The sequence below is a fragment of the Eriocheir sinensis genome, chromosome 28 (assembly GCF_024679095.1).
Source record: "Eriocheir sinensis breed Jianghai 21 chromosome 28, ASM2467909v1, whole genome shotgun sequence".
NCBI classification, from domain to species: domain Eukaryota; kingdom Metazoa; phylum Arthropoda; class Malacostraca; order Decapoda; family Varunidae; genus Eriocheir; species Eriocheir sinensis.
In genome coordinates this window covers 16,122,915-16,139,798 of record NC_066536.1, presented here as the reverse complement: position 1 = coordinate 16,139,798, position 16,884 = coordinate 16,122,915, and positions in this window count along the sequence as shown.

The following is a 16,884-nucleotide window of genomic DNA, read 5'->3' as shown; positions in this document are numbered from 1 at the left end:
AAATAAAAGAGCAGAGGAAGGGAAGATGAAGGTGGCTGTCTACCTGTGAGAAAGCTAATTAAAAGGTGGAACTGTTTTGATCACTGAAGGCGAGGAGGAGGATGCCCAGGAGGAGGAGGAGGAGGAGGAGGAGAAAGATGGAAATTAATGACAATAATGGCTGTAATGGTTATAATAGTGATGGTGGTGGTGGTGGTAATGGTGGTGGTGGTGGTAGTGGTGGTGGTGACCGAAACTGATGACTATGACGCCCAACCCATTAATATGCATGAGAGGAGGAGGAGGAGGAGGAGGAGGAGGAGGAGGAGGAGGAGGAAAGGGAGGTGGGAGGAATGGTAGGGATGATAATAATGGTGATGGTGATGGTTGGGATGATAGAACGAAAGGAGGAGGAGGTGATGGTGGTGGTGGTGATGATTGTGGTGGTGGTGAAGCAAGTTGAAGCAGGAGGAGGAGGAGGAGGAGGTTGTGGTGATGGCGAATGTGGTAGTGATGATTATGGTAGTGATGGTGTTAGTGGTCGCGGTAGAAGAGAACAAAGAGTTGAACTGGCTTATATATGACCTTGAGCAAAGTAAAAATGTCCAAAAAGATATAAAGAAGCGCTGATGTCGAGAATCGGAAAGTAACATCGAGGGCGCGGGAAAGAATGATTCGCTCCAGTAACTGTTGAAGGTAATCACACGTTGGCGGAATAAGCGAGGGCGGAGGAACGTAAAGGAGGATCGTAAAAGAGGAACGTAAGTTATGCCCTGAAAACAAGAAGCGCCAAGAGTTAAGAAAGAAAGGGGTAAAATTATCTTGCTCTCTTCCTCCTTCTCCTCCTTCTTCTCCTCTTCCTCCTAGTTTATTCTCCTCCTCCTCTGGGCTTATTGTGATGAGTAAGAGGAAAGAGAGTAAGAGGATGAGTAAAATTAAAGTAAGGAGAGAGTAAGAGTGAAGTAAGAGTAGTAAAGTTCTGGAGTAAGAGTAGGAGTAAGGTTCTGCGTGTGCTGTGGCGAGTAAGAGGAACGTAAAAGTAAGTCTAAAGTAAATTAAGAGTAAACAAAGAGTAAAGTTCTGCGCGTTGCCTCGGTGCTGCAATTTGTAACCTGCAGACTTGAGATGACAACCCAAAGAAATAAGGTAAAGTATTATATTCCGAATTCCAAAATAGTCACATTAGAAAATATATAACTGTTACACTTTCATAATATTGACTGGGATAGACTTGTAGCACATATTGTATTTGCATATACTTACACACACACACACACACACACACACACACACACACACACAGAGGATAATATATATACCTTCTCTTCTACCACAAGCTCAGGATGACAAACACAAACTCCCTTCAGCCCTCACAGTTTCATTATAATCACACACACGCCCTCAAAAAAAAATAAACGACACACAAAGAGCGGGAGTTAAAAAAATATAAGTAAAACTGCTATATTTTCCTGCGTGACCCCCTTGTGACAGGCCATTAAGTCAGGCGATAAACAATGGGCCGAAACACCGTCATTTTTCCACTCCAGAACTTGTTATTAGGAAGCGTTTTCAAGCCTCGCCTCGTTAGCGGCGGAGAAAAATGGCAAAAGTAGAAAAATGCTGATAGTTATGTTGGGGCTCGAGGGAGAGAGAGAGAGAGAGAGAAGAGGTAGAGCGGTTTGCTGTGGCCCGCGGTGGTGGTTGTGGTGGTGATGGTTTTTAGAGCGTCCAGCAGTGTGTATTTTGTGAGCTGTGGTGCCAAGTTGTATTGATGGTGGTGGTGGTGGTGTTGGTCGCGATATTGGTGGTACTTATCGTATTAAGGTTATTAGTTATGGTTGTAAAAGTAAGGAGTTTGAAGATGTGGAAGAGGAATTTTATGGGAAGAAGGAGAATGAGGATGAGGAGAAGAAGAAGACGAAGGAGATGATGGAAGAGAAGACAGCCAGACCATTTTCTCTTTGTCTCTGTCTCCCTCCCTCCATGTTTTCATCTTGAAGAATGTAATTTAATCTCTTTTTGATGAATTATTCAGAGCTGTAGCAACAATAATGTCCGTTTGTGTGTGTGTGTGTGTGTGTGTGTGTGTGTGTGTGTGTGTGTGTGTGTGTGTGTGTGTGTGTGTGTGTGTGTTTTCCTTACTCAGATACTCACATCCTGCTTCTCTTAATTATTCATGCGATCGACACAATTTTTTCCCTCCCCTTTTATATCAAATAATCTCTTCAGTCTCCTCCTCCTCCTCCTCTTGAGTGACAGGCGACAGTGCACACACGTCCCGAGGAAGGTAAATCCGGAACGAGAATCTCACAAAACATCCTCGTGCGAGACCTTGCCGCGTACTTACTTAACGTGCTGGGGAATATGTCTCTCTCTCTCTCTCTCTCTCTCTCTCTCTCTCTCTCTCTCTCTCTCTCTCTCTCTCTCTCTCTCTCTCTCTCACCGGGTTCTATTTTTTTCATTTTTCAGTAGTTTTTCTCTTATTCTCTTTTAGGATTGAACGTAATGCACAAAGGATGCTATATGAACGTCTGTATTTTAATAGATATTCGCGGGAAATTTTAGTATTTATCCGAGAAAGTAAATTAACAAAAGCTGAAAGAAAGTCAGCGTATGAGGGAATTGTCGGTGTGTCAAGTGGCGGAAAAGTGTGATAGATAAGTATGAACGTTTTAGTACTTTTTGATGTTGTTTAAAGAATGATGAGTAAGGAAAAGAAAAGGAAATTTGAGGGTTTGAAGAGGGAGCTGGCGTCTAGAGATACATGCCATAGGAAGAGAGATTAAAATAGTGATAGCTGTCTTAATATTTCCAGTTTTATTTCTTCAGATAAATGAGAAGAAAAAGGAAATGGGAAATGAAGTCAACGCTTAGGAATCTGTTTTGGGCAGGGACAGATAACCCTCACCCCCCCACTAACAAGGATAAATATTTAAGCCGACGTGGGGGCAGCAGCGGGGTTAGGGAAGCATCAATAAATGTTTCTCGCTGTTGTCTTAATGGTCACCGAATCTTTTATTTATGTCCTCATTTATTCACTTTTTATTCAGCCTCACAAACTCGCAGACACGCAATTAATCGGTTTTCTCATTTTCTCTTATTTTCCTCTTTTTCTCGTCTTTTCATTTGTATTCTGCCGTTGTGTGTGTGTGTGTGTGTGTGTGTGTGTGTGTGTGTGTGTGTGTGTGTGTGTGTGTGTGTGTCCAGCCAATTCACGAACGTGGTGTATTTATATTATCCTGTTCACTGTGTTTGTCTGTCTCCGCGTTGACACGGATTCGTTTTTTTGGGAAAGGATCTTCTCTCCTATCTTGGTCTCTATCTCCGTGAACACCAACCCCTTTTCTTCCTCCTCCTCTTTCTCCTCCTCCTTCTCTTACCTCACTGCCTCTCTCCTCCTCCCTCCATACATGTTACTCCCTATGGCCTAACTCTGTCTGCCCTCCTTATTATGTAACAAGAATGTTTCTAGCCGTCTACCTTTATCAGCATCATTGCCTACCTCTACTTCGCGGCATGACAGGAGTCGGCGTGGAATGTGTATTGAGACTTCACCAGGTTTTTGCCACGAATATATTTTTTTGTATCGATGATGGCTGATGTGGCTATGGTGATGGCAGTGGTGGTGGTTGCAGCTGTAGTAGTAGTCGTAGTCGTAGTAGTAGTAGTAGTAGTAGTAGTAGTAGTAGTAGTTGTTGTAGTAGTGGCAGTAGTAGCAGTGATAATAGTAGTAGTAGTAACGCTATTATTGTACTTGTCATTCTCATCCTTATGCACGCTAGATCGACAGCCTCTGATGAAGATGGCGCCGCTATAAAAAAAAGAAAAAAAAAAAAACTTGCCTGCACCATAACGGGCTGGGGCTGATTGCCAGGCTCCACCAAGAAGCTTACCGGTGTCATAGACTGAACGTAATAAAAATAAAAGGATAAAATAATTGGGCAGGCGAAGTCACTCTGGTCTGATGTCCTTGTGTTGGGGTATGGGAAGATGATCGCATAGTAGAATGATGGCAGAACAGAAAGAAAATAAGGTGTGTAATAGATTAGAACCCCCACAAGGCCTTAATAACTTCAATACTATCCCGTGCTCACCTAGCCAACAGGACTCAAAAATCAGGCGTTGAAAATATGGTGGTTACTGTTTTTACCTCAATGTTGTCTTATTTAATTATTTTGCACACGGCTTGAATATCTCTCACTGTGTTTGTTTGTCTCTGTTCTCTGACACGGATGTGGTTTAATTTATTTTTATTTTTTGGTCTTCGTTTTGATTTGTATTGTATCTGTGCGGATTCAGCTTATTCTCCTCCCTCCCTCTCTCCCGCCTCCGCTCCTGCCCCCTTCCTCCTTCCTCCTTCCCCCTCCGCCCTTGCCCCTCCCTTAATGCCTCCCAGTCCTCTCCCACCCCAGCCTCCCTCATCCCCTCCCTTCTCTACCTTCTCTTTGTTTTTGTTCACCTTATGAAAGACAATATTGCAGGTAAATGTTGTTGATAAAAAGACGCCTATTGTTTAAACTTGTATCACTATACCTCTTGGTCCCCCCAGGCCGAATATTGGTCATGTTCAGTTTATTAATGAAGACAGGGCGGGCATGACATGACGATTAAGAGATATGTTTCATATTTTTTTGTTCTGTTTACTTGTATTACTTATCATTGCCTTCATCCCCCGCTGGCTGAACATTACTTTTGTTCACCTAAATAAGGAGAAAATCGGAGGTATAAATTGTTGAGATATAGTTAGTAATTTGATTATCTTTTATTCATTTAGATTATTTAATTACTTACCACAAATGAGATTGACTTTAGGCGCAGTTACTATAAACGAGAGTAAGAGAGGAAGCGTTGAGGCTCAGGAACAATTGAAGAAGACTCGTAGACGGCACCTGCGCCTGACTCGAGTAAAACATGAAAACATGGAAAGACAGGCAACGGAAAGCCTGTTGGCTCATAAGGAGGCTGCCCGCTTTGGTGATTTAATCAGATCGAGGGGATACAAAAAGGGAAATCATTAAAAGAGACATATACGAAATTCTTTACTTAATTTACTGCTACGGATTTATAACTGATATAATCCGAGTGTTCCTAGCCGAGAGATTATTTACAATAGGCGTTAATCATTACCAATTAGGGTGTCGAGGCTATAAGCAGTTGATAGAAGATGTTGACTGCACTGTCGTTTCTTCATATGTGTTACTTTCGTGTCTTAATGCTGAGGATGCAAGTTGCTGATGAAGAAGAGAGCTTTTGATTATCGATTTTATTAGTGTGTATTTTTCATATTTTATTATACCAGTGCGGTTACGTTGATCTGATATATTTTTATTATTACTATTAAATGATCACCAATAAGAACTGCTGACACCCCCACAATCTGTTATTTTTATTAATTTTCAATGATTATATCTTTATTGACCTCGAATACTCTCGCCGCCGCCGCCGCCGCCCACTCCAGGCCAACACGGCGCGGCAGCTGTTCAAATATTAACTAATTCTTGAGGTCTGCTGATCCACGCAGGCACTCGGCGGGGGAGCACTCCACACGGCCCTTGAGGGGTGCTTGTGTAAGGGTGGGGGTGCGTCTCTCTCTCTCTCTCTCTCTCTCTCTCTCTCTCTCTCTCTCTCTCTCTGTCTCTCTCTCATTCCTTCTGTTCGCTTTTCCTTTTCTTTTACGTTTCAACATTTCCGTTTTCTCATTTGACATTTTCATTTTCGTAATATGAGCTTTTGTTTCTCCCGTCTTTGAATAGGTACTTTATATTTTTGGGGGGTATTTCCTTGTTGTTGTTGTTGTTGTTGTTGTTGTTGTTGTTGTTGTTGTTGTTGTTGTAGGTGGTAAATCAATTAGTCCTCTCATTCGTATTCTTTTCTTCGTCCCATTCTCTGATTTCCTTTTCCTCTTCTTATATTGGTCCTTCCCCTCCTCCTCCTCCTCCTCCTCTTCCTCTTCCTCCTCCTCCCCCTCCTCCTCGCAGGGCGCCGTGGACTCTAGACGGCGATAAATTTAATAAATGTTGGTCCGCCATCACAATGCCCCTTTGTTTATTTTGTCGTGAAGCATTGTGGAGAGCTATTGGCAGGGTGTGTTTCTCTCTCTCTCTCTCTCTCTCTCTCTCTCTCTCTCTCTCTCTCTCTCTCTCTCTCTCTCTCTCTCTCTCTCTCTCTCTCTCTCTCTCTCTCTCTCTCTCTCTCTCTCTCTCTCTCTCTCTCTCTCTCTCTCTCTCTCTCCATCGCCATTTTCAAGCCCTTACACACCCCTCTACTATCACCCCCCCTCCCCCCATCCCCCCTTCCCCTCCTCCCCCTCTTCTTTCTCGAGGTCACCAACTTTCGAAGGAGAGTGTCACAAGGGTCACCTGTCTGGCCACACCCACCAGGTAAGGTCAAAAGGTAGCCCCGCCCCACCCCCCATCGCCCCCCTCCCCCCCTGACCCCCGTCCCCTCCTCCCTAACACCCCTTCCACCTGTCCTCCACCTGCCTCCCTCATTCCACATCCCACCTCCCCTTTTCCTGACACCCCCTCTTCACCCCCTTCTTTCTTCCTCCTCCTCCTCCTCCTCCTCCTCCTCCTCCTCCTCCTCCTCCTCCTCCCCCACACCTGACCTCCACCCCCGACCCCCCCTGCTCCCCCCTTTCAGTCTCTATTACCTTCATGTCCCCCAGCTTAGCCACGCCTCTCTCTCTCTCTCTCTCTCTCTCTCTCTCTCTCTCTCTCTCTCTCTCTCTCTCTCTCTCTCTCTCTCTCTCTCTCTCTCTCTCTCTCTCTCTCTCTCTCTCTCTCTCTCTCGAACATGTTTTTAGTGTGTTATCCCCCCCACTGTGTGTGTGTGTGTGTGTGTGTGTGTGTGTGTGTGTGTGTGTGTGTGTTCCTTGTTACTATCATCCATTGTTTTCGTAATTCTGTTTTTTTTTGTGTGTGTTCCATTTTAGCCTTCATGGTCCCCAGCCCCCGTCTCTCTCTCTCTCTCTCTCTCTCTCTCTCTCTCTCTCTCTCTCTCTCTCTCTCTCTCTCTCTCTCTCTCTCTCTCTCTCTCTCTCTCTCTCTCTCTCTCTCTCTCTCTCTCTCTCTCTCTCTCTCTCTCTCTCTCTCTCTGTCTCACTGTCCATTCCCTGCGTTTGTATCCCTTTCAACCTCTTCTCTCTTTCTCTCTCTGTCTCTCCCTCTCTCCCTCTCTCTCCCTCACCTCCTCCCTCACCTCCTCCCTCCCCGTCTTACTCTCCTCTCTAGTACGTCTTGGAGCTCTGCCAGGAAGTTAAATCCTCCCCGTGGTGTGTGTGTGTGTGTGTGTGACCTCTTTCGGTAAGGTCAGGAGCCAAGAATGACCTTGCTTGCTTGAAAACACGCACCGTTGAAATGCCACACAAACACTTCACACCACGGGGGCCTCCTGCTGCGCCTGCTGATGCTGATTATGATGATGATGCCCGGCTGGTTTCTTTCTTGGTTGTTTTCATTTGTCTTCTTTTTCCTTTCTTGCTTGTTTTGCTTTTTCGTGCCCGAGCTTCAGAAGGTTTATTCGTTTACTTATTAATTGTTATCTAAGGATGCTCAGTACTATTATTTAGGATTTCAGCAATATATGTTTTCTCTAGTGTTTTCGTGTCCATAGTTTATTTGTCAATCATGGGAGCAATTATCTTCCATGTTTGCATCTTATTATTTTTTGTTTTGAATGTAATTGTATTTGATCGCTGTTAAACACTAAAGTAACACGTTTTATAGAATTTTGTTTGCTTTTTGTTGTGGTTGATATTTTGTGGAGCCTGTGAAGGAAGGATAATTTTTGATCTCAACTCTCTCGCACCCCCCTCCCCCCCTCACACAGACACACATAAAATAGCTCAAAATCAATCGCCCATGTCTTGCTTTTCGGAAAGGAGCGAGAAATCAGAACTTGCAGCTCGGAAAGTCTCGTAAATTCGTAACTTTCCTGATAGCAACGCTTGGTGAGTTATAATTTTAACGCCGTTTGTTTTTCTGTTTTAGAATTTCTTTATGTCAGTCTTTATGTAGAAACAAAAGGTTGAACGTTTTTTTTAACTGATAGATAGATAGATCAATAGATAGATAGTTAGTTAGATAGATAGATAGATAGATGCGGAGAGAGAGATGTTTTAGTTATGTTAAAATTATATAAACTTGTGCAGCTCCAATGAAAGTCGAATGCGTAACGATTTCTCTACAAACAAATATCACTTGAACACACACACACACACACACACACACACACACACACACACACACACTCCCCCTCCTCCTCTCCCACAAACATACACGATTCCACACACAGACTCTACCCCCACATATTCCTCCACTTACACACACACCTCTCTCCCCCAAACATATCCCCCCTCACCCCTACCGGCCCCCCACAATCCCCCCTGACAGAGACACACACGCACACCTCACCGTTCCCCCTCTGTCTCCTCTCATCCACTCGAGACCCAAATGGCAAAGGTTATATGGGAGCAAGCATACATATACCCTTGTAGCAGGTCCGGGCGGAGGGCTGAGGGCTGAAAGGGACTGGGGACTAAGGACTAAAGGTTTATGGTATTGAAATAACTCCTCGGTGCATGCTGGGGAACACACACAAAGGAGAGGAGGAGGAGGAGGAGGAGGCTTGGGTTTGTGAAGGGGGCTAGCAGCAACGGTGTCATGGGGCGTGGCTGATTGAATGCTGTGAAATGGTTGAAGGAAAGAGGGAGGAGGTCTCTGTTAAACCTCCGTATGGCGTCTTGATTCTGCGGGAAGGTGAAGTTGATGGTTACTATAGGGCGTTGTTTGGTGGGTATGGCGTATGGTAAGGGAGAGGATGGCTTTTAATCAAGTTTTGTAGGGTTTTAGTGAGGTAGGTGCCAGGGAGGTCTTCTGTATGGCTTCCTGACGCTGCTGGGAAGTGGTGTTATCGAGTCACGGGGCGCTAGATATTGGTTATGGCGTCTGGTGAGGGAAAGGAAGGCGTTTCATCATGTTTTGTAGTATTATGGTTTATTCGATGCGAGGGAGGTCTTCTGTATCGCTTCCTAGTGGTGCTGGAATGATGTTGATGATTGCTAGAAGGCGTTGGTTGGTGGTTTTAGTGGTTATTGTGCTCATTTTCCTCCTCCTCCTCCTCTCCTCTCCTCTCCTCTCCTCTCTCTCTCTCTCTCTCTCTCTCTCTCTCTCTCTCTCTCTCTCTCTCTCTCTCTCTCTCTCTCTCTCTCTCTCTCTCTCTCTCTCTCTCTCTCTCTCTCTCTCTCTCCCTCCCTACAAGTCATGCCCTTCAACATCAATTCTCCCTTAATTTGTTTTTTACACCTGTGCGCCAACACCTGCCTGCCTCCTTAAGGTGATAGCGGGGCCAGGTGATAGGGATAGCCACGCCTTTCCTCCCTCCTCCTCCTCCTCCTCCTCCTCCTTCTCCTCCACCTCCTCCATCTCGATCTCCTTTTCTATTCCTTCTCCTTTTCTCTTCTCGTATATTCTCACCTCTGTTTTTCTGGTTTCCTTTTCCAGTCTTTTTCCTTTCTTTTTTCCTCTGCATCCTTTTCTTCATCTTTTCTCATTTCTTTGTTTCCTTTCTTCTTTTCCTTTTTTTCTTCCTTGTTTGTGTCTTTCCTTTTCTGTCCGTCATATTTCCCCAATTTTTCCTGGTCCTTAACTCTTCCCATTCCTTCCTCTTCTTCTTCTTCTTCGCCTTCTATGTTTCGTTCTCATTCCTTCCTCCTTCCTTCCTTCTACATTTCCCTCTTATTCATCCTCTTTCTTTCCTCTTCCCACCCTCTTACCTATTAATCCCTTTTTTCCCACTTCTTTTCTTTCTCTTCCTTTCCCTTTTGCCTCCCTTCCCTCCTCCTCCTCCTCCTCCCTCATCCACCTTTTCTCCTTCTTCCTTCCACTCCATAACCTATTACTCCCCTTCCTTCCCAGTTTACCCTCATTCCCACCTCTCCTTTCTTTCCCCTTTATCTCCCTTTCCTCCTCCTCCTTCCCCCCTTTGCCCTCGCCCCCCGCCGGGATCAAGGGGACCACATTGACCTCGGGAAATCACCATAATGACCCTCTGATGACCCTCCCTGATTGCGGGTCACCTTGGATGTTTTGTTTATCTGGGGATCGGTGGGGACCAAGGCGAACTAATCTGGTTGCACGTGTGATTTAATTATAGATTACAGGTGAGAGTAGGGGGAGGTAGGTGCTGACAGGTATGTGCGTGAAGGGAAGGGAATTAAGGATAGGTAGAATGGGATGAGTTAGTGATTGGTGGAATAGGTGGGCATTGAAAAGTGAAAGGAGGGAGGATGGAAGTGAGGAAGGAGATGAATAGTGAGAAAGGAAAGAAGGAAAGGAAAGGAAGGAAACGATAGAAAAGGAGAGGAAAGGAAAGGAAGGAAGGAATGGAAGGAGGAAAGGAGAAATATAGAAATAATTATGAGAAAAATAAATAAGGAAGAAGGAACGACAGGAAAAAAGAAAGACCCATAAAAAGAAAGACGAAAGGAGGGAAGGAAGGATGAAAGTGAAGAAAGAAGGAAGCAAGGAGGGAAGGAAAAAAAAAAACAAGGAAGAGAGAAAGAATGATAAAAAAACAAGGAAAAAAGACGAAACAAAAGGAAAGGGAGGCAAGAAGGGAGGAAGGAAGGAAGGACAAAAGAGAGACGGATAAAGGAGGGAAGAAAGGAAAGTTATGGAAGGGAATGGAAGATGAAGATGGAAAGAAGAAAAATATAGGAAAAAAAAAGAGAAATAAAAGATGAATATGAAAACAGAATACTAGCTTTACGTCTGTCTTTCTTTCTTTCTTAATTTCTCTTTTTCATCGTTTTCCCTCAATTACTTTCCCACACCCTTCCTTTCCCTTCTCCTTTGTTCCTTTTAATCTATCTTATCACCCACGTTTTGCTCTCCCTCTCCCTCTCCCTCTCCCTTCTCCCCTTATTAGCTCTCTCTCCTCTCCCTCGACCACACCCTTCCCCTCACCCCCCTTTCCTTGATCTCCTCTTCCTCTTCCTCATCTCTCTCCCTCCATTACCTCTTCCTCTTCATTCGCCCTCTCCTCCCTTTTTCCCTTCTCTTAATTTCACCATAATTCCTCCCCGTCTCTCCCCATCCCTTCAACCTTCCTTAACCTTGCTCCCCTTCCTTCTCCTCCTTTCGTTTCTCTTTCTCTCTCTCTCTCTCTCTCTCTCTCTCTCTCTCTCTCTCTCTCTCTCTCTCTCTCTCTCTCTCTCTCTCTCTCTCTCTCTCTCTCTCTCTCTCTCTCTAATGTAATTAACTATACAATATCCTTCTTATCCTCTTTAATTCCTTCCCCAATTCCTATCTTTCTTCTCTTCCACCTTTCCTTTTATCCTCCTCCCTCCCTTCCTTCTTCGTTTCTTCCTTCCTTATCACTTTTCCCGTTTTTCTTTTCTTTCATCCCTTTTTCCATCCTTCCTTATTTCTTTTCCTTTCTCCTGTATTCTCTCCCTTTTAACTTTCATCTCCCTTCACCTCATTACGGTCCCCTCCCCCCCCCTCTTCACCCTATTCTTCTCCACCCTCTACTTTCTTTTCCTTCCTCCCTTCATTCCTCCCTTCCTTCCCCTTCCCCTCCAGCATCTCAGGTGAACGGAAGCTCATTTGTCTTACCTGCGAGACAAGATGTACCTTTAATGGGTCTCTTTGTTGACTCGGGGGACGAATCACGTTAGCTCACGTCACCTGCCCGACACCAGCACACACAACTCACATGGGGACGGATGGGGACTGATTGGGGGGGAAGGGGGGGCGGGTAGGGTAATGGGGCTGATGGTGGGTAAAAGACGTGGGGGGGGGGTCTGTGTGCCTTGTCCTAATTGTCTGTGTGTGGATATGTGTGTGTGTGTGTGTGTGTGTGTGTGTGTGTGTGTGTGTGTTAGATTATTTTGTGGGGCTAAGTTACTATTACAGGGGGCTAGTTTACTATTTCAGGGGCTAGGTTACTATTTCAGGGGGCTAGGTTGATGTTTGAGCGGGGCTAGGTTGCTACTTATATGGGCTTGCTTGCTATTATATTGAGGCTAGGTTATTTTTTTTTGTGTGTGGTTAGGGTCAGGTTACAATGTTTGGTCAGGGTTGTTTAGTTAGATAATTCGTAATAATTAAAAAAAAGACTAAACTCTCTCTCTCTCTCTCTCTCTCTCTCTCTCTCTCTCTCTCTCTCTCTCTCTCTCTCTCTCTCTCTCTCTCTCTCTCTCTCTCTCTCTCTCTCTCTCTCTCTCTCTCTCTCTCTCTCTCTCTCTCTCTCTCTCTCTCTCTCTCTCTCTCTCTCTCTCTCTCTCTCTCTCTCTCTCTCTCTCTCTCTCTCTCTCTCTCTCTCTCTCTCTCTCTCTGATTTCAAGCTCTCACACTCGCTAGTAAATTATTAGACCATTCCCAACGTCTCACATTCCACACACTTTCTTGAGCTCTTCTGCATCCTCCAAAAATTTCTCTGGTTGCCTCTTATAAGGATCTTTTATCTCTTGGTATTCCTTTAATCTTTTTCTATTTTTTGTGTATGTTCCTCTTTCTGGCATTCTTGTTTTATATTTGCTCTTGCACTTTTTTTTATAGTTTTGGTTGCTGTTCTTTTTGGTCTTTTTTCTTCTTTGTTTCTTCTTTTTCTTTGCTCTTGTTCATGATATAATTCTTCGTCTCCGTGACTTCGATCTTATAGTTTCTCCTCTTCGTCCTCCTACACTCCTCCTCTTCCTCTTCGTCCTCTTTGTCCCCCTCGTCCTCGTTCTGGTTCTCCTCGTCTTCCTCCTCTCCTCCTCTTCGTCCTCCTCGCCCTCTTTATCCTTCTGCTTCTCTTCCTCTTCTTCCTAAGAAACAACGGAAAAACAATTCAAGCAAAGCGATGCAATACCGACATCGGCAGGAGTTATTTCAAAAATATTGTGTTCAGCTCGCCTTGGAACAGCTTTCCTTCAGAAGTGGTTAGCGCAGAGACCAACAACTCCTTCAAACGCATTGATCGCCTTTGCTGCAAAACGTGGTGTGGTGAACGTTCGTTCCCAGGTACACCCTACACAAGTGCTAATCCCTCCCCTGCAAGCCACTGATTAAATCACGATTAAATGACTGAACGCAAACAAGCCAACAGGCTAACTGAGCCAGCTCTGCTGTTTGCTCATTCTTCATTCCTCTTTCTCCTGCTCTCATTCCATATCCTTGGCCTCATAGGTGTCCACAGGTAACAGGCCACCTTCCCTTCTTCCGGGACTGGACAGGTAAAGCCGACAGGTGGGCTGGACAGGTGAAAAACAACTCCCGTCGCTCCACTCTGCTACCTGATCCGTGTCGAGTTTGAGTCAGTCCCCCTTCCATTTAGTTTCTCTTCCCTCAGTTCCCTTCCCTCAGTCCCCTTCTCTTAGTTCCCTTTCCTTCACTTCCCCTTCTCTCACTTCCCCTTCCCTCACTTCCCTTTCCCTTAGTTTAACTTCTTTCAGTTTCTATTTCCCTTTCTTCCCCCTATCTTCCCTCATTCCCCTCCTGTTCTCCCTTGCCCTTCCTTCACTACCTAGTCTCACTTTTTTCTTCTTTGCTGCTCTCTCTCGCTTCTTAATTTCCTCTCTTTTCTTCCTTTCCCCCTCGACCTACTTAAACTGGACCTCCCATTTCTCTTCTCACTTCCCCCGCCATCTCTTCTTCTCTTCCACCTGTTTCCTTCTTTCATCCTCCTCCTCCTCCTCCTCCTCCTCCTCCTCCTCCTCCTCCTCCTCCTCCTCCCCTCTTCTACCCTCTCCTCCGTCTCTCTTCCCTTTGCTGACTCTCCCTCCCTCAATCTTTTATCTCTCTCCCCTAGCTCGTCTTTATATCCCGACCTCCCCTCTCTCCTATTCTATCTCACTCCCCTTTTCATCTCCCTTCTTTTCATCTTTACCTTCTTTTCCTTCGTCATCTCCTCTACTCCCCCTTTTCTCTCATCCCTTTTTACCTTCCCTTCCCCTCTTTTTTCTTCTCCACTCTTGCATCTCTAGCTCATGATCTGTCTTCTTCACTGCATATATCTTCCTCCCATCTTCCTCCCATCCTCCTCCTCCTCCTCCTCCTCCTCCTCCCGAGAACACGTGGAGGCTGTCGGGCCGATAAACAATCACGACATGCACATTCTAATTGAGGTGTTTCAAGAGGGGCTGCCGCTGTCTTCCTACCCTCCTCTTCTCCATCCTTCCTCTCCCCTCCTCCTCCTCCTCCTACCTTAGAGAGGATGTGCTTGGATCTTTGTTTTCTCTCTCTCTCTCTCTCTCTCTCTCTCTCTCTCTCTCTCTCTCTCTCTCTCTCTCTCTCTCTCTCTCTCTCTCTCTCTCTCTCTCTCTCTCTCTCTCTCTCTCTCTCTCTCTTTTAACATATTGAAGATTGAATTATTGGAGAGAGAGTAGTAGTAGCAGTAATAGTAGTAGTAGTATCTCGTAAAAAAAGAAAAAAAAGAAAAAATAAAGCGTTGACCATTCTGAACATCGAAAAACAGGTACCGTACTCGTTAATATTTTTTTCTTCTTATAATAAAACATGTAAAGATATGCGATGTTCATTGTCTCGTCTCTGCTGTTTGTTCTCTTCTTTAATATTTCTTGTCGTTCAGAAGCAATAGAGTATCAAATATATGCATCGCTTTTTATTATTTAAGTTGAACGTTCACTTGCTCCCATTCTTTTTTAGACGCTCTTAAAAAACTGTGACTATGGCGTAAGAATCAGTAATACAGTGGTGGAAGCTGCTACTTAACTTTTCTTTTTGTTGAGATGTTTATAGAAAAAATGAGAAAAAAGTCGAGTGTTCAAAAAATGACTCGATTGAATTTTCAGCTTTTCTTTTTTTTTAGTTCGCATTTTTGTTTGTTTTTTAGTTCACATATTTTTTCTTACTTAGCATTAGCGTCGTTTTTTTGTTGTTATTTTGCACCATTTGTTGTTATTTTGTAGGCCTATTTTCTTTGTTGCTTAGTATGAATCACTTTTTCGTTATTTACTTACTCTATTTTCTTTGTTGCTTAGTATGAATCACTTTTTCGTTATTTACTTACTCTATTTTCTTTGTTGCTTAGTATGAATCACTTTTTCGTTATTTACTTACTCTATTTTCTTTGTTGCTTAGTATGAATCACTTTTTCGTTATTTACTTACCCTATTTTCTTTGTTTTTTAGTTAGCATCATTTTCTTTTAGTTAGTCACCATCATTTCCTTTTGGTATTTAGTTTGCATAGTTATCTTTTGTTATTTATGATTTTTTTGGGGTATTTGTTATCATCATTGTTCTTGTTCTTTAGTGAGCATCCTTATTCATCGATGTGGCGGCGCCTTCCCAAGCTTGAGTGCGCAGGGGGGGGGGGGGGGGGGGCTTCGAAGGGGGACTGTGGCTGATTGCTTCTTGTCCTGGTATTGGCGATCATAACTCTACAAAAAAATACTGCACGGACTCGCTTCAAATTAAGAGCCAGTTTATTAATTCTCTCTCTCTCTCTCTCTCTCTCTCTCTCTCTCTCTCTCTCTCTCTCTCTCTCTCTCTCTCTCTCTCTCTCTCTCTCTCTCTCTCTCTCTCTCTCTCTCTCTCTCTCTCTCTCTCTCTCAAAACTAATCAACGGGGTACTGAAAATTGAAAATGGCTTGCGTGTGTGTAATTCACCTGCTAGTGAGTTAGATGCACACGACATTTTCAATTGTGTGTGTGTGTGTGTGTGTGTGTGTGTTCTTATGGTCGGTTGTACGTGAGCTTGTGTGAGTGATTACCTCGCTCTGTGTGTGTGTGTGTGTGTGTGTGTGTGTGTGTGTGTGTGTGTGTGTGTGTGAACCTCATTTCCAGTTGGTCGGACGGTAATTTCGAACGTACTTGATTAAAAGGGTCTACGCACGCACATACGCATGCACACACACACACACACACACACACACACACACACACACACACACACACACACACACACATTTTTTTTCTCTCTTCGTTTCCTTTCTCTCCCCCCCTTCATTACCACGATATTTTCTTCTTAATCTTCCTCCTGCTTTCCATATTCTCTTGTCCTTTCACTTTGCTTCTCAATTTACACTCCTCTTTTCTCTTTGCTTTGCCTCATTTTTTAAAGCAGACGCACTCGGGGAAAGACGGAAGATATTTCAGGGAATCTTTTGTTGAATTACGTGAAGGAATGGATAGCACGACCGAGGAGGAGTATGTGAAAAGGGAAAAGAGTCTGGAGTGATGAGGGAGAATGCAATTAAATGTAAAATAGATGAGGGAGATAACGAAAGAATTGTGTGAAGGATGAATGATTTAAGAAGAAAAGGATAGGGAATGCGAAGAGAAGATCCATGTGCAGAAGAAAGAAAAGAAGAAATAATCAAAACGAGCAAAATTTAGAAGTTATTCAAAAAGCAAAAGGTAAAATAAAACGAAAATGAAGTTGTTTAGTAAGGAATGAAGGAGGAGCAGAGAAAGAGAGGGAGAAAGGGGGATAACGAAAGGTAGAAGATAGAATTTGGAGGAATCTGAAGAGTTAGTATGAGAGGAGAACAAAGAAAGGAAGATTGAATGAAAAAAAAAGGAGCAGGGAGTGAAGAAGAAAAAAATCATGAAAAGAAAGAAAAGATGAGTAGGAACAGAAAGGAAAGAAAATAACATAGAAGGGAACGAATGAAGGCAAAGGAATATGTAGAGAGGAAGGAAAAGGAAAAGCCGAAGAAAGGAGAATGGGGAATAGGAAGTGAGGAGGAAAAGAAGGATATTGAGAGAAAGAAAAGAAGAATAGTGAAAGGGAATAAGGAAAAGATAGAGAAAAGGAGGAAGAATAGAAAAGAATAGAAGAAGCAAAATCAGTGGAATAAGGGGAATAAAGAGAATGGAGAAGTTTGAAGCGTATAAGAGAAGAAGGAAAAAGAAGGGAGGAAGAGATAAACAAATGGAGATTAGCAAAAAGAG